Source organism: Ambystoma mexicanum, chromosome 5q, assembly GCF_040938575.1.
Source record: "Ambystoma mexicanum isolate Mex_15411 chromosome 5q, UKY_AmexF1_1, whole genome shotgun sequence".
Lineage (NCBI taxonomy): Eukaryota > Metazoa > Chordata > Amphibia > Caudata > Ambystomatidae > Ambystoma > Ambystoma mexicanum.
The window spans coordinates 1,220,053,285-1,220,075,617 of NC_090933.1; positions in this window are offsets into that span (position 1 = coordinate 1,220,053,285).

The following is a 22,333-nucleotide window of genomic DNA, read 5'->3' on the forward strand; positions in this document are numbered from 1 at the left end:
ATATTTGTAGTATTGATACTTTCAGTAGTAGTGTAAATACGGATTCCTGTATAAATGCTAGTAACACAAGTAGCAGCAGCATTGCTACTAGTAGTAGCTAATCTCCAGCATCCTTAGAACTTCCAGTAGTAATAGGGCCTCATTCCGAGTTGGGAGCAAAGGGATTACCAGCACTGGTAAGGACACCGGTGCCGGTAAACCCTTTACGCCCAATTCTGAGGTCCCTTATTGGGTCCCTCCTTTAACGCCTGGTCTGACCAGGTGTTGTGGACGGGATCCGTTAAGGGACTTTGGAGCCAATAACGGTACCGCAATTTGCGGTACCGTTCTTTGCTCCTTCCCCATTCCCATTCAGCCCTATGGGGGTTGAAATGGGAATGGGGAATGGTTTTGTCAATGGGGACTTACCGGTCCCTCCAAGCTCGGAATGGACTGGTAAGTCCCCATTGCACCAAGCCGGAGGCGGTACCGGTATGGGAGGCAGCCATGAAGCTAATTGCTCCATGGCTACCACCATACTCGGAATGAGGCCCATAGTCTCAGTATAAGTAGCAGAGGCAGTCATATTTGTAGTATCCATACTATCAGTAGCAGTATAAATACTGATACCTGTAGAAATGCTAGTAACACAAGTAGCAGTAGCAGTATTGCTACTACTAGTAGCTAAATTCCAGCATCCTTAGAACTTCCATTAGTAATAGTCTCAGTTTAAGTAGCAGGGGTAGTCATATTTGTAGTATTCATACTATCAGTAGCAGTGTAAATACTGATACCTGTAGAAATTCTAGTAACACAAGTTGCAGTAGCAGTATTGCTACTAGTAGTAGCTAAATTCCAGCATCCTTAAAATTTCCAGTAGTAATTGGCCTCATTACGACCCTGGCCGTAGCCGTGCCCTTTTTAAGGGCACGGCTGCCGCCGGTAATGATTTTTTACCGCAGCCCAGAAAAGGGCAATAACCGGGTCATGCCGCTCTTGGCGGACGAGGTAATTGCCCTTTTCTGGGCTCTGGTAAAAATGAATCCCCATTCCCATTTTAGCCCCATAGGGCTCAATGGGAATGGGGAGGATACTAACAACGGGCCCATTACTGACGGCCCCGTTCTTAGCGTCCTGGTCTGCTAGCGGGTCCCGCTAAGGACACCTGGTCTGGCCAGGCGTCCGGAGCAGGACCCGCAGCAGACCTCGTAATGAGGCAGCCCGTAATGAACAGTGCCAGTCCCTTAACGGCATCGTTCATTCTGGGGCCGCCAGGGTCCTCATGAGGCCCATAGTCTCAGTTTAAGTAGCAGAGGTAGTCATATTTGTAGTATTCATACTTTCAGTAGTAGTGTAAATACTGATACCTGTAGAAATGCTAGTAACACAAGTAGCCCCAGCATTGCTACTAGTAGTAGCTAAACTCCAGCACCCTTAGAACTTTCAGTAGTAATAGTCTCAGTTTAAGTAGCAGAGGTAGTCATATGTGTAGTATTCATACTTTCAGTAGTAGTGTAAATATTGATACCTGTAGAAATGCTAGTAACACAAGTAGCAGTAGTAGTATTGCTACTAGTAGCATCATGTTAATCAAGAGGCCACCTTTGAGAAAACAGTGCACGTTTCTAAAAATGGGACATCTAAACAGGTTCCATGTGATATTTTTACCGCAAAAATATTGCGATGCAAAAATATTGCCATATTTCTGCGGCGAAAATAACACATGGATCCTGCGGGGGACACCCCTGAAAACCCTGCATCATTTTTTTATGTGCGGGGGACACCCCCGCAATCCCCGCACCTAATATTTTCGCCACCAGAAATATCGCCCATGGCCGTTCCCGACAACCATATGTACGGCGATATTTTTGCTGGCGAAAATATTCCCTGATACTTCTAACATAGTACATCCTAGGCTGGACAATTGTTGGATAGGTTTTTTTTTTTTCGAATCTTGGAAGTATGTGTTTTTTGTGAGGGCAGTTCTTTGGCCCAGTGTTAATCCTGTGCAAATGTGCCAAGTATCTGTAATATGGCTCCTAGTTGGCAATGACTGTTGGGGAAAGCATGTAAGACAGACATATCATATGCACGCATTCTGCATTCCACTGTCCGGGCTGAATTGTCTCGGTGGTGATAACTCTGTTAAATCGGTCCTCCAGTTGCCTCGCGCCACATTTTCAGAACGTGGTCCTGTCACATCCCCATCAGTTGCCTCTGTTCACTGCGCATGGTTCCGCGGGTCGCGCGCATTTGGACAAATGACCTGCTCGGTACATGGCATCTGGTGTATGTGTGCGGTTCTCACGTGAGTGCTCGAGCGACCGCTGTGGGCTCTGCTGTGGGAAACGATAACCTTTGATGCCTGATTACACATTTTGCCACACTGCTTATTATTTTCAGCCTGTCCCACCAGGGTGTAAATGGACATGCGAGACCTTGCCGTCTATCTGTGTGCTGCCAAGGCGTATTCCCTTTACGCTTGAACCATCATATATGTTGCAGGGGCCTGGGATGCCGAATAATAAAGTCACGTCATTCTGCTGGGCCACTTGATACAAAACAAAAATAAATGTATGACATCAATTACTCCCAAAAAATACCATTGAAACAAACCTACTTAAAACTCAAATACTGCTGTCGTTTCTATTTTTATTGAAACATAGGTTACTTTCTAATGGGATCAAAATCATTAGTGTTTTTTTATTTGTATTCCTATATTAGCAGACAAATTCTTGCATAAAATGCATGTTGCCATTCCTGTAGTGAAATTGGAAAATTGGTGAATGAAGGGCTTTGCCAGAAATCTGAGGCAGCACTCAGAGAATAAGAGAACCCCCTAGACCAGCGGTATGCAAGCAATGTTGGCTCTCCAAATGTTTTGGACTCCAACTCCCATCAGTCCTAGGCAACAGAGTTATTTGTGAGAGATCATGGGAGTGATAATCCAAACATCTGGAGAGACAAAGGATGCTCTAGTCTGTGCCACCAGCAGGAGGAGCCAGACTGCCCCTATAAGGAGTAACTGTGACACCATAGCCCAGGTCTGGTGATGACTGAATGTCACATTGACTAGTGTGGTAAATATGTTTGGTTATGTTTGTGGGGTTTATACTGTGCTTTGATGTCATTGGCATGGGTTCCAGGAGCCCTGACGGATGTAAATAAAAGAGAGGGGTTAGTTTATTAGTGAGAGGAAATGGGGAACAAACACATGGGGCCTCATTACGAGGATGGAGGTAATGGAAAAAGGAAGGCGGAATGGTAAAACCGGCATCGTTAACGGGTCTGGGCCACTACGACCCGACAACCCGCCAATACCGCAACCGCCAGTACCGTGCCCCTTCATACGGGCACGCGCGCATACAGGCGCCCCTTCACGGAGTAAATACTGGGATGCCGGTAATAGGAGGACATTACAACTCACACGGGCATGCAATTAACGGCATACTGAATGCAGTAATTTGGGCCTGCACGATGGCAGCCATACAGGCATCGCAGACCACCCATAAAAAGCAACCTGTAGTCAAGGCAACTGCCACAGGTGCACACAATCAGCACAGGTGGAGTCAATGGAGCCTGTCCCAGTATAAAAGGAGTACACCCACACACCACACCCCTTCCTACACCAAAATGATACCACTAGCTGTTGCAATCATGGGGCTGGAGGACATGCTTATACTGCTACAACTACATCAACAACACCAACTACAGCAACAACTACAGCTACAGCAACAGGCAGCACAGAGGAGATGCAGGAGGAGAAGGAGGGTGAGACAGGGCCAGCAATTACCACCAGTGCAGCCAGTAGTACCTCGTAGCAGCCACCAATCCCTCGTATCAGACCCAGTCCATTCAATCTAACCCCTGAGCAGATTCACACCCTGTACCAGTTGGACCGGGAAACCATCACCACCATTGTGGACATGATACATGACGACATGGTCAGCCTCATAGAAATACGCACTGCCATCCCCCAACTACTAAGTGTGGTGTCTGTGCTCCACTTCCTGGCCACAGGAACCTACCAGCACACAGTGGGCCAGCTGCATGGCATTTCACAACCACTATTTTCACGCATGTTGACCCAAGTGCTAGATGCCCTCCTGAAGCACTCTAGCACCCACATATCCCTACCACGGACTGGGCAGGAGATAGCGGACACCAAAGTAGGCTTCCATGCACTGACAGGCATGCCCAAATGCATTGGTGCCCTCGACTGCACCCATGTAGAATTGGTAGTCCCCCATGCCCTAGAGGCGGTGTACCGCAATCGCAAGCAATACCACTCCATCAATTTGCAGATGGTATGTGACTCCAGCAAGATCATCACACATTGTTGCACCCGATATCCCGGATCGACACATGATGCCATGGTGCTGCATAACTCCACGCTACCCTGTCACATGGAGCGACATGCTGGACGACGTACCTGGCTGCTTGGTCAGTTGCCTGACTGGCCATGGCAGTGCATCAGGGTTGTGAGGTGGGGGATGCATACTCCGCCAGGGTGAGAATGAGCGGTGAGTGGAAAATGCACGCAGAGCTAAACACTCCTGACCTGAACCTCCCAACCCGAACATGACACATCACTGCCACACATTGGACCAAAGCCGTATATCAATGACAACGTGTAAAACGCACAACCTGGCCACCATGGGTATGCCAAGCAATGCATGATTAAACATGATTGCAACTGTGCCAATGTGGCTCGTGTGATCATGCACAGTGTAGTATACACAGCAATAATGGGAGGCAAAACATTGTCCTGCATCCACAGTACATCCACATCAGCATGCAATAAATCACCCTGCATCATCTGTACAATGCCATCCAGACTACCACACCATATTGCAGTATACAATGCATCTAAATAATATTTGTGCATACGTTCAGGAACATGTGCATGTCAACACCAAATTGCTGCGGCCGTGGCTGTGAATCCTGAAGTTGGCAGCTCAGAGTGACTCACACAGACCTATTTGTATTTGCTTGCAGGTGACAGAGGATATCCTTTGAAGCCGTGGCTACTTACCCCTGTGCGGAACCCACAGAACAGCCATGAAGAGGACTACAATCGGGTTCATACTCGTACCCGTGTTGAAATTGAGCAGACATTTGGCCTGTTGAAGGCGCTGTTCCGCTGCCTAAGCAGGTCTGGTGGAGAACTCCTTTATAGGCCTGAGAAGGTGGCAAAGATCACCATGGCCTGTGTCATGCTGCACAACATGTGCGTCTGGGCAAATGTACACTGCCACCTGACATTGACATGCATGCACCGGGTGAGGATGATGAGGATGAAGACGGAATAGAAGCAGCACCCCTGCCAGTATGTGATGCACAAGATGGCCGTGCAGTACGCCAATCACTGATTGATGAATACTTCTGACCCACAGGGACGTTGATGGATATGTGTTAGTAACATATTGTACACTGGGTCCATGTGGACATGCACACAGGGAATGTGGGGAGTTGGGCACTGTGCACTGTCATGAATAAAATGTATACACACGAAATGAACAATGTCCAGGCATTGAATGATTTTTCACACAATGGGTGTATTAATATCAACTACAGAAATGTGCTACCACCCAACCCCCCCACAACACCAAAACACCCCATACCACCAATGAACACCCCATGCCACCAATAAACACCCCTACCCCCAATGAACATCCCATACCCCCAATTAACTCCCCATAACCCCCAATGAACACCCCATACTTCCCAATGAACACCCCATACCCCCAATGAACTCCCCATACCCCCCAATGAACTCTCCCTAATACACCTATACACCACCGACACCATCTGACCCACTCCCATTGTTGTCCCACACTATTTCCTTGCTTTCTTGTCCGGGGGCAGCATTTCTGACTGACTCGCACTCCGTCTTGTCGGACGCACAGGGCTGGAGGGTGCAGAGGAAGCGGGTGTGGAGGATGGGGGTGTGGTGGATGGGGTGGAAGCCGTGGTGATTGGCACGGTTGGTGCGGGTTGCTGCTGCTGCATGTGCAGCAGGTTTGAGGTGAGGACTTGCATGACGGGCCCCAGACTGTCTTGCATCATCAACGCAGAGGGATTAATGGCAGCTGTGTTCACCGCTATGGCCTGAGCAATCTCACGCCTCATGTCCTCTCCCTCCGCAACATATTGTCGGACAAGGTCCAGGATTGAGTCCTGTCTAGCCTCCACCATTGCTAGCCATGCCTCAATGTTGGTGGGAGCAGCAGTGGTTGAGGGTGCTGCAACCGGGCGTGCATTGGCAGGGCTGTCCTCTGGGGGGGGTGCTGAGGTCCGAATCGTGGAGTAAAGGATCCGCAATGCTGCTGGTGGGTGTGCACTGAGTGTGGGGTTGGGGGGTGGACACGGGGTTTGCGGAGTGTGGACATGCCACATGGGTTAATCCATCCTCGTCGACATACTCCTCCACTGCAGTTTAAATGTGGCTCAGTGGGGCAGTGGCTGCTGCCTCACCACCAAACTTGTTGCTGCCGAATGTGTGCAACTGGCCTCGCCTTCCACTGGTGTTGCCAGCTCTGTGGTCCCGGTCTCAGGCATAGATGTGGGGCTCTCATGTGCAGCCATGGCCAGGGCAGTCGCCCTGGCTTTTGGTGTGGCCTGCGAGGCTGCCCCAGAGGTGGTCTTGCCTGTGGGAGTTGTCTTGTGCGGGGACGTGGATGCCCTTGTGAGTGTTTCCTCACTGGCATCCTCTCCATTGGTGCCTGGGGGGTAGAAGAGATGCAGGGCATCAGTGATGGTGTTACATGCAAGATGCATTATATGGTGCTGTGGAGAATTTCATTTCATATCTCACAGGTGTGTCACACAGGGTAGTATGAAGGGGGCATTTTGGCATTTGCCATGATGTCTCAATTCAGGAATGCTGCATGGCTGGTGGCATGCTGTTGTATTGGGGTTTGTGTGATGTATTACATGGGCACGGTCCGTGTGTGTTGGCTTTCTGTTAGTAAAGGGATTGGCACTCAGCATGCATTTCAGTGTGGCAGGGTTTGGGCCTCCATCTGGACAAGTATATATTGATGCTTGCACACTCACAAACTTAATTACACAGAGGTCTTATGCCCCAAAATGCATCATCGTTGACATCATCCTACGTGGCAAATTATAAAACCTACTGGCGGGGGTGATTGGTTAGAGGAACATGTCTACATATATAAAGTAGAGAACAAAGAAATCCACATTTTGGAAAGCTACGTCCCCTGCACACTTTCCATAAGGCAGTAAGCCTAAAATATATAATGGTAGGTCTGTCTGGTTTAGGAAAGACCTTTTAAAAAAAACACATTCAGTGTTTCAACTTTAATGTGACAGTGTTCTGTAATCCAATACATTCAAAAAATGACATACAATAATTCAGTTAGTTTAGGGGAAAAGATGTATTCTCCTTTTTATTATTTTCAGGTTGGCCCAACGCGTTTCGAGATTCATATTCTCTTCATCAGGGGCATACATTTTCAAAAATTCTTTCACATTGATCAACAAGAAATTAATCAGACATTTATTCATGTTTTGAAGGTCAGAAAAGAATCAAAAAACAAAGTTAAATCACTTTTTTATAACTAAAAATCAAAAAGAATTTATATAGAAGGGCATCCTATTGCAAGTTCCTCTATGAACCCGACTTTGCTAGGGTACAATTGTTAAAAAAAGGGTAACTTAATGCATGTTGTACATTGGTGACTTGTTATTATGTCACACTGCATGATGTATGACCAAGAATGAAAACTTTAGAGATTTCAACACATTAAAAACTTTTGATTTGATGGATATAATGTCTTGAGACACAACAATGCCTAAATTTGAAATAGCGAAAAGGAGGGGAGAAAAAAACTCACCCTTCTTCCAGTTCGATAGTGGAATGGGATTCAAAGTGAGGGCAGCGGTTTCTGGTGGTGGTGTGGGTAGGTAGCTCCGTTCTCCTATGGGAGAATAAGAGCATAAGTACCTGTAACGTGTGTAGGCTAAGAGGTAGCCCAATAGTGTAAAGGGAAACTTACTTGCAAAGAAATAACAGAAGATACAACAGTCCACGGCAGGGATGCGGTCAGGTAGCACTGCTCTCCGACCGCATCCGCCGCGGCTTGTTTATTTATGCTGAAAGATGGTGATGTGACATCACCCGAGCATGCGCGAGCGGCGTCACAAAAAACCATGATGTCTCCCGCGCACGCGCGAGCGGCATAATGTGGGAATATGTCAAGATAAATGCGCGTGTGCGGGCAACGTCATAGCAAACCACGTCCCCCGCCAATGCGCAAAGAGTAGGATGGTAAAAACGAAAAGTTACAGAAGGGTAATGCTAAATGATACAGGATGGAAGAATGTGTGGTAAAAGAAAAGAGTGACGGAACGTCACTGTTGTGCGTGCACGCAATGCGCGCTGTAAAGGTTTATAAGTGTGAGTTATGCTAAAAGCTCACTGGCGACCGTGTGCCTACGGTGAAAAAGGAAGACAAAGTGTTCCAAAGGTATTATGTTGCAAGTCGTGTACCAACAACCTATTACTTCAAAATAGTTGTATAGCCGGATAAAGAGCCATTATTAAAAGATGCATTAAGGAAAAAACAAATAAGGATTTGGTTATTTGGATGTAATAAAACATAGTATACTAGGGGGCATTGTTGTGTCCCAAAAATAACCATCCAGTTAACTTCTTCTTCAAAGAACGAGGTAGAATTTGTTGGTATAAAGGAGATCCCCAGATTGATTGTCTGTATTTGTGCCGAAGTCAATGGTTTTGATGATATAATAATGACCAAATTTTCATCTATTTCTTTTTTTGACGCAGTTTCCTTCTTTCCTCGTCTTGTTTTCCGTTTCCTAAAAAAGGAACAGATCGATTTTCTGGTATTGGTCTAGTTCTGGTATCCTCTAGTTGATGCGTCAAAAAAAGAAATATCTCATCAAAACCATTGACTTCGGCACAAATACAGACACTCAATCTGGGAATCTCCTTTATACCAACAAATTCTACCTCGTTCTTTGAAGAAGAAGATAACTTGTTCAAACTTACACGGTAAATGGAGTTAAAAGTATTCTTCAACAACATAGAGGAAAATATACGATCAAAAGACACGCCAACATATCTGGAGTTAAAGAACAAGAGTACATTCCATCCCCAAGTGAACCACCCTCTCATCAACTTGTTTAAACAAAGAACCATGAAAGATTTGAAACGTCTGAAATACGCTCCGCCAAAGAAATGTAATATCAGGAAACACCTATTGAAATTGATAAAACAATTAGCAGAAGATACCACGTTGACACTAAAACAGGCTGATAATGGTGGTGCCCTTATCCTGATGGATACCTCACTTTATGACAAAGGATGTCAAAAACTACTGGAGGATATGCAGACGTATAAGACACTAGACAATGACCCAGTCAAGGGAATTATTTCAATCATAGAGACAACTGTGGACAAAGCCGAGACTATGAATTGGATCTCCAAAAAAACAGCAGAATATCTTATTCAGAAACACCCTGTCACCCCAGTGTTCTATGGACTCCCCAAATCCATAAAAATTTGAATGATCCACCATTCCGTCCCATTGTCACTGGGTAAGACAGCATTTTCCAACCCCTAGCCATCTACCTAGATGCTGCCCTTCAACCGGCAGTTCAATCGATCAGTACATATCTTAAAGACACCCCTCACTTTCTGAGAAGATTGCAAGCATTACAGTTGGAGGAAGAGAATGTATTACTCTTCAGAATGGACGTGAACAGTTTATACACTTCCATCCCTCATTCAGAAGGTATAGAAGCTATGGAGTGGTTCCTACTGACACACAGAGATGTGAACATCCACAACATTTTTGCACTAGAACTGTTACACATCATACTCTACAATAATTATTTCAGGTACGATGGACAATATTATCTCCAAATTTCAGGTACCTCTATGGGGTCCTCAGTAGCCCCATCCTATGCTAATGTATTTATGTATCACTTTGAAAAAACACACATACTGGACAACCCCAGATGGCATGATAAGATACAAACTTGGCTAAGATATATCGACTACATATTTGGAATTTGGAGAGGAACATAAGCGGAACTATTTGAATTCTGGAACCACCTTAATGCCTGTAACCAAAGAATTGGCTTTACAATGGAAATTGGTAAACCTTCGGTGAATTTCCTGGATGTCACAGTGGAATATACTGGTACACATATGAAAACTAACATTTTCAGAAAACCCACAGATATGAACAGTTGTCTGCATCATGCAAGTCACCATCCTAAACATCTAAAAGACAATTTACCATACAGTCAGTTGTTACGACTTAAAAGAATCACCTCTGAAACTGACACGCTACAAGAAGAATACAATAACATGAAGAAGAGGTTCTTAGATAGAGGATTTCCTCCGGAGACCATAGACAGAAATGTACTCTTACAGGCCAATCGTAAGAAAGAAGATAAAGATCTGATACATACGCTCAAGTACTCGAGCCAAAGTTTCCAAATTAAGAGAATCATACATAAAAACTGGAACTTGATTAAATCCGATGAAACTCTATCAATTTATTTCCAGATCCCCCCATGATGGCTTATACACGAGGAAAGAACTTCAGAGACCAACTGATAAGAGCGGAGAGAAGCAAACCAACAACCCAGAGGACCCTAAGCAAACCAAAATTGGGTACCTTTGCCTGCCTACATTGCCAGCATTGCAATAACCTAATTAAAGGAGACCACATTCGCCACCCACACACCCACACACTGGCAAAAATATTATGCTGAAGCACTTCGCGACATGCGACACCAAAAATGTCATCTACGCAATTCGCTGCCCTTGTGGGAAATATTATGTCAGCAAGACTAATAGACTAATGTCAGCAAGACTAATAGAAGGGCAAAGGATAGATGGACAGAACACAAATCCTGTATCAGGACACAGAACATTAAATCACTAGTCGTCAGACATTTCCGAGACTCAAGACACAATGTCTCTCAAATTGTGATTAGTGATTTTGGAAGTCCTGCATCCCCTGAGCAGGGGAGGAAACCTACCAAAATTATTGGCCCAGAGAGAATTGTTCTGGATCAACAAACTTGATGCAATGACACCACTGGGCCTTAATGAGGACTACTATTTGGGTCCATTTCTATAATCATGGTAACAACATACATATTCACACAATATTTCTCCGATACCCAGAAATTTGTCTCAAAGATGCAAAAAACACCCTTGAGGATGGTATTGACAATAGATTGTACACCCTTCCGTTTTGGGTAAGACAACCTGTACAGGTGTTTCGGATCTGTTTTTATGTAAAGTTTTGACATACAAATTTTCTGGTCTTTTTAATTGGATGGTTATTTTTGGGACACAACAATGCCCCCTAGTATACTATGTTTTGTTACATCCAAATAACCAAATCCTCATTTGTTTTTTCCTTAATGCATCTTTTAAGAATGGCTCTTTAGCCGGCTACACAACTATTTTGAATTAATAGGTTGTTGGTACACGACTTGCAACATAATACCTTTGGACCACTTTGTCTTCCTTTTTCACCGTAGGCACACGGTCGCCAGTGAGCTTTTAGCATAACTCACACTTATAAACCTTTACAGCACGCATTGCGTGCACGCACAACAGTGACGTTCCGTCACTTGTTTCTTTTTCCGCACATTCTTCCATCCTGTATCATTTAGCACTACCCCTCTGTAACTTTTTGTTTTTACCATTCTACTATATGCGCAGTGGCGGGGGACGTGGTTTGCTATGACGTTGCCCGCACACGCGCATTGATCTTGACATATTCCCACAGTACGCCGCTCGCGCGTGCGTGGGTGACGTCATGGTTTTTTGTGACGTCGCTTGCGCATGCGCAGGTGACGTCACAGCACCATCTTTCAGCATAAATAAACAAGTCACGGCGGATGCGGTCGGAGAGCAGTGCCTCCGGACCGCATCCCTGCCGTGGATTGTTGTATCTTCTGTTATTTCTTTGCAAGTAAGTTTCCCTTTACGCTATTGGGCTACCTCTTAGCCTACACACATTACAGGTACTTATGCTCTTATTCTCCCATAGGAGAACAGAGCTACCTACCCACACCACCACCAGAAACTGCTGCCCTCACTTTGAATCCCATTCCACTATTGAACTGGAAGAAGGGTGAGTTCTTTTTCTCCCCTTCTTTTCGCTATTTCAAATTTAGGCATTGTTGTGTCTCAAGACATTATATCCATAAAATCAAAAGTTTTTAATGTGTTGAAATCTCTAAAGTTTTCATTCTTGGGCATACATCATGCAGTGTGACATAATAACAAGTCACCAATGTACAACATACATTAAGTTACCCTTTTTTTTAACAATTGTACCCTAGCAAAGTCGGGTTCATAGAGGAACTTGCACTAGGATGCCTCGCTATATAAATTCTTTTTGATTTTTGGTTATAAAAAAGTGATTTAACTTTGTTTTGTGATTCTTTTCTGACCTTCAAAACATGAATAAATGTCTGATTAATTTCTTGTAGATCAATGTGAAAGAGTTTTTGAAAATATATGCCCCTGATGAAGAGAATATGAATCTCGAAACGCGTTGGGCCAACCTGAAAATAATAAAAAGGAGAATACATCTTTTCCCCTAAACTAACTGAATTTTTGTATGTCATTTTTTGAATGTATTGGATTACAGAACACTGTCACTTTAAAGTTGAAACACTGAATGTGTTTTTAAAAAAAATGTCTTTCCTAAACCAGACAGACCTACCATTATATATTTTAGGCTTACTGCCTTATGGAAAGTGTGCAGGGGACGTAGCTTTCCAAAATTTGGATTTCTTTGTTCTCTAGTATATTCCAGCCTAGATACCAAGGCTGAGTCTTTCTCCCCTGCACCTCAACATTTTGTTTAAGTATTCCATCGAATATGAGTCAAAAAGTAATTCTTGTTAAATTTTACTGACAATCTGGAGTGCAAGTGTATTTCTGTGTTTTGTACATATATAAAGTATACAAGTTAGTATTTCATTGGCGATCTCTTATCTGAACTACCTCTGAATTCGTATAATACTGATTATAGTGGACAAAATGGCAGTGGATTGGTCTATGCAACATTGCGTTGCAGATTTCCCCATAGGCCCACTGATTGGTTGGCAACCCACCCAACCTTGGACTTTTGGCTCGCTTGATGCACGTAAGGAAATCGAAACCCCGGTGCTTTCGTCACTTCAGATTACTCCCCACTTTTCCGAATAGGCCATCGTCTCTCATCAGACCATCCATGAGCAACATGTTTTCGTCTTTAGTTGACCTTGCAGTTGCTCTCTGTTTTAGGACATTCAAAGGAGTGGAAGTACATCCCTTATCTTAATTCGAGGCTTAATGAATAGCCCTTGTTTTCGACTATGAATCACTTGTGATGAGACTGCAGATGTGTCCATTTAGACCTCCATTTTAATGCTATTTGATTCAATTTAGCAGAGTGTTATTGCTCTCTTGGCCTCTAGAGACTTGCTCACGCTACCTTACATAGACTTTAAATTACTTTTAATTATCCAACACTTGCCTCTTGCAAATGTGTTCTTCTCCTTTAATCTTATAGAAATATTTAATGTCCATGACTCATCCGTCTGCCTCCATTTGTGTTCTGCAATCAACTCTTGCAATAGCATACCTGATCCTAGGCCAACTTAGACTCCTCTTCATTTGCGCACACAGCTTTTTTCCAGCATTTCCTGACTTTTCAGCCCTGATCTGTTTCTGAGGTAGTTAGAATGGATTTTCACACAAGCCGGTGTCCATTTTCCAATAATGTCCGTCCTTGCAGCATTATATATTCCTCTATAGCAAGCTTCTATGCATCTATTCTACCTTGCCTTACTGCATAGTTACACTTACTGATCCACACGCTACTTCACCTTCTTTTTACATACATGATTACTTTATAAGTTCTCTTTTTGCGTCAGTTACATCGTCATCCTTAAGTATTTTCATATTGTTTCAGCATATTCTCATATATCTTGTTCATGACATCACTTTGCCCTTGTCAGATGTCACTTCAGCACTCCATAATGCCTAATGGTGCATGCAGGCAATCATCCACTCTCTCAATGTGAAGGTACATTTGATATGGTTGTCTGAGTGCATAACGTCTCTCATACTATTAATATGGTATAGGAACATTACAAGGGGTCCCACATGCAGCTCTTCTCCTGCTGTTCCAGAATGACGCGGTGAGGGGGTGGGAGTTAGGGCATATGCGTCCACATGTTCCTCTACAATGCTTTTACACCTGGAAAATACACACAGGGATTTTCTTGTCAATAGTGCACTTAGAACCATTTCACAGCAACCCATTCCCGTCAGTCACCCAGAGCCTAAATATCCCCCAACCATTTTCAACACGGGCACCTCACCATCCACTGCGAGTCACTAAGAGCCCTCGTCAAAAGCTTTACATGTCTGCCACTCACTCCTGCCCTCCAACACCTTACACCTACAATGTCTTGCTCCAACACCTTCATGTTTACACAGTGCAACCCTCCAGAAACGTAAGTCTACAGCATTCTCCAACACCATCAACCACAAGCACACTAGCAACTTCTCCAGTACTCTCCTTCGACGCCCCAACAATATGAGTCCTAATTACCCCACGCAAACATCTTATATTTGCATTCAATGCATTTCAGCTCTCTTACAACACAACACTCGCTCCCAACATCTGTAATTCAATAGTACAACATCTTAAGTCTCCAGTAGCAGCCTCCATAATACTGAGCCTCAAACACACACCTCAATCCCAGAGCTGTGCCATTGGTTATGAATGATTTGAAACCTTCTGGCCATAACCTTTCTGTTTTGATTATTTGGTAAGTAACCCAGAGTTTTTTTGGGAGATAGATGGGAAGGATGTGTTGTAGGTCACAGTATTAATAATTTCTTTTTTTTTTAAATCCTAAACTGTAAACAGCAGCATCAGCTTCACATCACCACTAGAAAAGGCCCATTTTATTATTTTCGTTGGCCCTTTATAAGTTGCTTAGTGCCAGCCTCCTCCAGCTTCCAAGCACTGGAACAGCAACTGAACCCATGTTGCACTGCATCCACCTGTTGCCTAAGCAAATGCATTGCCCACGAGCTATCCTTCCAAATACATATATGTTTTTTTCTTGAGGAAGCGACAGATGGTTTACTTCAAAGGCAGGGGGAGACTTCATGTAAATTAATTATCTCACCTTGCATCTATCTACAGTGTGACTGTGATGCAGGCCTGGCAGATCTGGGTTAGGTCACACAATACGCAGGCAGGATTGGTGGTAACAACCACTGGGGCACACACCTCTCATCACAGGCCCAGTGGCTCACTGGATGTGCAAAACAGATAATGAGATACTCCGATGAGATTTGTGTTCATGCTGTGCTGTCATTGTGAGGAATTCGACCACCCACATGGTGAATATGAACTTGCCTGAGCTTTTTTTCAAAATGTTAAATGAAATTGAATGTTGGTAGATTAACCTCCAGAAAATGTGCGGAGCTAATCTGCACACATTTTCCTATGCTCACCACACGGCATGCGCAAAGACCTGTCTGGGTGGACACAGCCTACAGGCCCAGTCCTCCCTGTCATATTTAGTTGGGATATGACAGGTGGAATACACAATGTATCTCCAGAGGGGGAGGGCCAATGTTTCCCACTGCCATGGCCAGCCTAATTAACTAACAAAGGCTCAATGGATCTACACTGTTCTTTTGTTGAGCCCCAAAGCTGGTGGCAGCATTAGCATATTAATCAGAGTTTAATTCAAACAGGACCACATGGGGCCTGGCTGCAGAGGCTAACAAAGGAGATAGGAAACCCTTTCATATGCACTGTGTCAACCTGAGCCAGCTCCCGCCCTCAGTATTGATTGACAGTGAAATGTAATTGGTGGGACTGCATGTGGACTGCATGTATTACATTAGTCATCCCCGCAGGGGGGCTCATTCAGAATGTAGGAGAATGTGGTTTGGGGGAGCCAGAAAGTCTGGTCTCGCCACAGCTTTAAGGGAGAACTTCCACTTTAATCAGGAACCACAGAGAGCTCCATTAACCAGAGAGACACTTTGAGCCACAACAGACAGAAAGAGTGGTGGGACTTAGTATTACATGTTTTACCCCTTTGCCTTTTCTGTTTCAAAGCATTCTGGTTATGACCTCACGCATACAGGAGATTGTTGGTGGGGGCCCAGATTGGTTCATTAAGGTAGGCTTAACCTACACCAATCCCTGTGGTCCATTTGGCTTTAAAAGAGGGCTGAGACCCTATTTTGGGCAGATAATCTGACCGCTTCACCAGAAGCAGCAGGAAGAACTCATCATTGGTCCCTGACTGAAGGTACAGTCTGCCTTGCATCTTTTGCCAGTGAAGGAAGGCCAGGACCTCCAAGAGGCAAGCAGGATCCCTCCCCTAAAAATCTCCCAGGGAACAGAGAGAGATAATGAATCCAGAGACCCTCCAGCAGCTCCAGAACTGGTACCCAGCCAGCACACAGTGTGCGCTGCTAGGCTCTCCGGCAACCTTCCTAGATGGGAAGCTCCATAGATTCTCTACACCAAACCAAGGACAAGGCAGCTGCCTGCAACACTCACCTCAGAGTTGCGCCGTCCATGTTAAAGGATGACAGAAGCCCAGTGAAGAAGGTAGGGGGAGTGCATCGACAAGCATCTACCAACGTCAACCTTAAAGGACATTTTCCAGAAAAATTTAGCCCCTTGAGCTGCATCCGACTGCACCGCTGACTGTTGTAATGCCGCGATTGCTATAGCCATCTGAGATGTCTGGACCAGTGCTTCAGAATGGCTGACCAGCCCTGAGACAGTGATTCCTAAACCAGTCTGCTGCACAGACCAGCCTGCAGTGGTACGTCCAGTTTTGCTCGCCAAACTGCCTGCCGCCTGACACCACAGCTGTCTTGAACTCTGTTGCAGAAGCTGCAGAGCGCCCTGACCCCGACTCAACCCTGTCAAGCAACAAGCACACCTACAGCACAAGGTACATTGTGGTTCATTCCCTCTGGTCCTCCACCAAAGGGCTTTAGTGACATTGTACAACCTAATGCCCACTTCGTGTTGAAACCAGGTATTCTTGAACTATTGCAAATAATTACTATACCGACTACTGTCCTGTCAGTACCCACAGTGCATCCCTTTTCCTTCTTTGAAACTGTCTGTCCTCTGCATTCATTTACAAGGTTTTTTGTATTTTTCAATGTTCTATAACTGTCTGTTGTGATAATAATAAAGTAGATATTAGTATATAACCTTGACTGGATAGTACCTTTTATCATTGGTAAATATTTGTATTTTCACTGTGTTGCAACTAACCAACGATCCACAAACTTTCTGAGATCTGTCGTTCTGTCCATGTTACGAAAATTGGACAAGTAGTTTTATAATGTGCTTGTGTTTCCAATCTGTTTGGATCCCTTCTGGTGTACTTGATATGTGCAGTTGATTGATGGTTTAGAAACTGATATTCATCCCTGGACCACTGGTGCCCCAGATGTTGATTCGTCACAGGGGGTTGCATGGCTGACTGTAGGCCACCCTTCCCTTCCTGACTGCCCTTCTAGGTAGCTTCTCATAGCAAAATAAACTCTGACAAATCACATTCTATGATTTGCAGAGTCCCTGAATGCTCATGCCTGTTTCAGCAAGTGTTGAGTATCTTACTTAATGCATGAAATATTGATTGTAAGTAGAAACTCTTCCGAACAGCTGTGTCAATGGGTCTCACCAATATGATGATCAACAAGAGTGACACTCACCCAGGCAGATGTGAAAGGTCAGGAGCAACCTCTATATCAACGGGTCTGTCTTAGAAATGTGGGGTGAAATATAGCCCCTGGATGTTGAAAATCAAGAGGCCAGAGTCATTTGTAAAGACTCACCGAAATATAAGCCATCAAAGACATGATAAGTCGGCCATCAGGCTGATGGAACTTAAAACAGACCTAAAATCTAAGGGAAGAAAGTGGGCCTGACGCTAAACAGTACAAATATGTGTGGAATGCATTTCTGGAAGGAGAAGAAAGACATGTGAAAGAGCAGTGCGTACAGTGTCTTCAACAGAATATCAGATTGTGCTACAAGCAGCTAAAATAAAACAGAGTTCATTGAATGTAAAATAAATAAAGGAATGTCATTTTCATTTTTCCCTCATCCAAATTAACAGTATGCTAAGCGAAATGCTCACTAGAATTTTAAGCTTGAACCTGGTGATCTCATATAACCAAGTATTATGCATGTATTTTGAAACTGGATGCCTTTTAAGATGTCATTTAACATTGTAATTGTGTGTGTGATTATAAAAGCCTATGTTGCTGCTGGGTGCGTGAACAGCGATTTCTCCCAACATGAAACTAACCTCGAGGCCCTTTCCTCTGCTGCCCTGAAGACACAGGCCTCGTTGTCATCATCAATCAGAGCCAATTATTAAATATATAAAAATAAATACATAGGCTCAGATCGAAAACATAGTGAAAACAAGATAAACCTATGTCTGTTCTTGCAGCAGGAGTGACCTTGAGGTCACAATTACCATAAATTGCCCATAAAGAGTTGCTATCGGTAACACCCAAAAACACTGAGGTCAAAAAGGCCGAAGCCCAAAAGCCTGGCCCCATTTGTCTGCATATACATATGCGGGGGATGGGGGTGAAGTTAATAATAAATGAATAGGGGTAAGGTGGAGCGGCTCAGGGGAGTCTCCCCCCACATATATCAGACAAATGGGAAAAAATAAGAAATAAATCAGACTTTTGAATTCAGGCTTTTTTCCGCTATCTTTTCGCACAGATCCATTGCTATCAGTGCCTCACATGCCTTGAACGAAGATGCACACGTACACACAGACCAGGCTCTGCTGGGTCACATGTCCAAGGAAAAATTAAACTGGAGGGCCAAGGGTGGGGGCCGGAGTGAAGGACTGTGAAGCTGCAGTTTGATTAAAATGGGAAAAATTAATTTTATCACATAAAACAGGCAGCATACATCTCACAACTGTCATTCCAGCCTTTTATTAAAGGTGAGAGTCACCCCGTTGTAACCATACTAACACAATCCTGGTGCAATAAACATAACTTAAGTTATTGATGAAAATGTGATTTGGGCCTTCCCTTGATTTCGAGAAATGTGAAAGTTGGTATGATCGTGCAGGTCATAATTAACATGGGGATTGTAAAGTGTCATATTTTTCACTGATATGGCTCCTGAGTAAATGAAGAAAAAATGTATCACTGCAAAGGAAGAGCGTGCAGATTTCAGACTAGCCTTATCTGATTTGCCTTAAAATGTAGTTTTCAAAAATATATTCGTGTATGGAAAGATTTGAAAATGTAGGGTACTTGCCATCTAGAGAGATTTATGTGTCTAAAGCAGGACAAGCACACCTATCAAAGTGGGATGATGAAGCTTTCTCCTCCCACAGCTGTCCCAAATCACTCCCCATCCCTGTGTCCTATCAGCACACAGGTGGGAGGTGGGTAGTAATAATCAACCAATCCCTTTCGCGAGAATCATTACAAGTAAGTGATGTAATTTGCCCTATAAATCGATTAGTTTGCATTAGAGCTGGGGTATTCCACTAACTCTGAGAGTCAACCTGCTGCTGAAATTTGGCGAAAAACATCCCAGCAGAGAGGCCTAAATCTTGCATTCAAGACAAGAACCAGGAGAGAAGCTGACTGGGACCCTTTGGAGGATTCAGAGGAGATCCCTGACTGACCTGCCTTGCTGTCCCAGCGCTGCCCTGATGTTCCCTGATGCCCAGGTCAAGGCCTCTTCTATATGTAAAACTACCCCAAAGCCATAGATTGTCTAGATCCCTAGCATATTTAATTAAAGTAAATCAATTAATTCCCCTATAGTGATCATGGGATTGGCATTGTTGGAATTTAAAACCAACAGCCTTTTCTCAGTGTGTGGTGAACTGGTATCGACATAAGAAGAATTAACCCTACAACCCTGTTTCCACATGAGCAAGCAGGGTGCGAAACAAAATTCCCCATTCATCCCCTTCATTTTAAATCAGCAGGGGCAGCCTAGTAGCCCATTTGCATACGCAAGTTGCAAAACGGAATTGCCTCTTTGTACCCATTGTGCTCTGACCAAAACTCCTAAGCCCTGCCTGTTCTTGTGAGGTGTGGCAAAACACATTTTCCCATTTGCACTTCCTTTTCCACATTGCATCTGGGCTAACAATCCGAAAACTGATTTTCCCCTTTTGCTCTGACCAAAACCACAAAGCCCTGCCTGTTCCATTGCTTTTCTTTCTTTCCTATTGTCTCTGTGAATAAAAAAAAAAGAAACAATCTCATTTGCCATTGTGTTCCCACTCCCTGCCACTGAACTTCCATTCAGAGGCATCAGGTCTAATTGCTGTTTGGAGGGTGAGGGTTGCTGGAAGAAAAGTATAATCCAATCTGAAAATACTGTGTGTCTTGAATTGTTATTTTTCTGTATTGGTGAATGGTTTAAAAGAAAATTATTGTGACTGCATATCTTTGTGTTGGTGCCTGTACAGAGGTCATTCTGTTCTTGTGTTGCCACATTGTTGGTGGTTGTTGTGAATCTATCTGTGATATTCATTTTAAATAATTAATAAATATCTATATTCTTAATACACATCGGCCTGGTTCCTAGTCCGTTGTGGCACCGGGTACTTGTTGGGGGTTGGGTGTGAGATGGGTTGGAGGCCTTACCAAATAGAACATGAATCAGAATTATAGTGATTCCTTGTGTGCCACATCCATTGGTGGGGAAGGAACTCCCTGAGTTGTGTGAAACAGTGTAATATACCATGACAGAATGAATGCAACACACAACAAGCTCCGCCCACACTGCCACTGCCCTCCTCACCCAGGTACACCTGTGCATCACATCAGGAGATGGCTCTCAGCCAGATCATCACACTGAAGATCCAGACACGACCAATTATCTGCATGGTATGCCTCAAACTAAGTTCCGGGTAACACTTCATCATGGAAAGACCAATCAACAGAAATCAGAGCTGTGACAATCCCTTCATTTCACTTCATTTCCAAGCTTTATCAATGATAAAATATTGTACATCTAGGCACAATACATGAATACGTTTCAGAATAACACTAACAATCGTGGTCACATAAAATCCATGGTACTGTGGTATTGTAGAAACAATGAAAGGAGTAAATGCAAAGAGCAGATTCATCCGTTAAAAAGCAAGTTCCCTAAAAAACTATTTCAATCATTTGTCTTTAATGCTGTACTTTCCCTCCTGAAGTGGATAAATCCAGTATATAATTTTCTCTAAAAATCAGTTTAAGATACAGAGCACTAAAATAATGGTACACAGGGCAAAAAAACAAAATGTATAAGTGATTCCTTCATATTGGTACAAATCTAGCACACTTAAAAATGTAAAATGCTCCAAGAATTGGTGAAGTGGGCAAAGGGTAGCGTGCCGAGGCCACAATCTAATGTACAGTGGACGGGCATGTTCTGGCTTAATTATATCCAAATGATGCTCATATCTGTCTTCGTGCCTGATGGCCATGTGCCCACCTTCGGTCATTGACAACTCACAGCACTGCTTCCTCCTATCTTGGGATAAAGAATGGTGTAGCTTTTTTATCATGTGTCCCACCATTCATTTCCCGGGTCTTTGACCACAACTGATCTAGACTTGGAGGTCAGTAGCGATGTACTAGGCTTGCACCATGGGATTCCTGTAAGAGAGCATCTAGCAACGCCTCCCTATAATTCCTATGCCTTGAGAATCCATAAACTAACCTAATATAGCAGAGGTTTCCATTGCATTGTGTCCGAAATAGGGTTTAGGTTAGTTTCCCTATCCAGGGTAGTCTTAGGAAGATTGAGGTATTTTCTGTAACTCCTACTCTCGTTGCTTTAAGATATCCCCACAGTTCTTCTGCTCCATAGGTTGCTGCTGTCTCACCTGCATACCATATATTTCTAGAGGAGCCGATACAGCCCATCTCCCATGTGGTGAGGGTACATGTTCTCATAGCATTAGCAGACCTTTCTAAAAGTACATTGCACATTTCTAATTGGGCAGCCCAATTGCAGTTGCTCGAAAATCTTGTGCCAAGGTACTTGTACTTCTTCACCTGTTCTATTTCGAATCCATCCACAATTATATTTAACTTGTGCACCATTTCCTCATTTGACGGATGGAAAGTTGGTGTTTTTGAGTAATTTAGATCAAGCCATATGTCCATGCGCTTATCGCTGAAGGCCACCATTTGTTTTTTCAGGCCGGGCGAGCTAAAAAAATTTAAATAGCATTCTCCGTGAAAAACAACAAAGGAATTCTGCCATGGCCAAGTCGT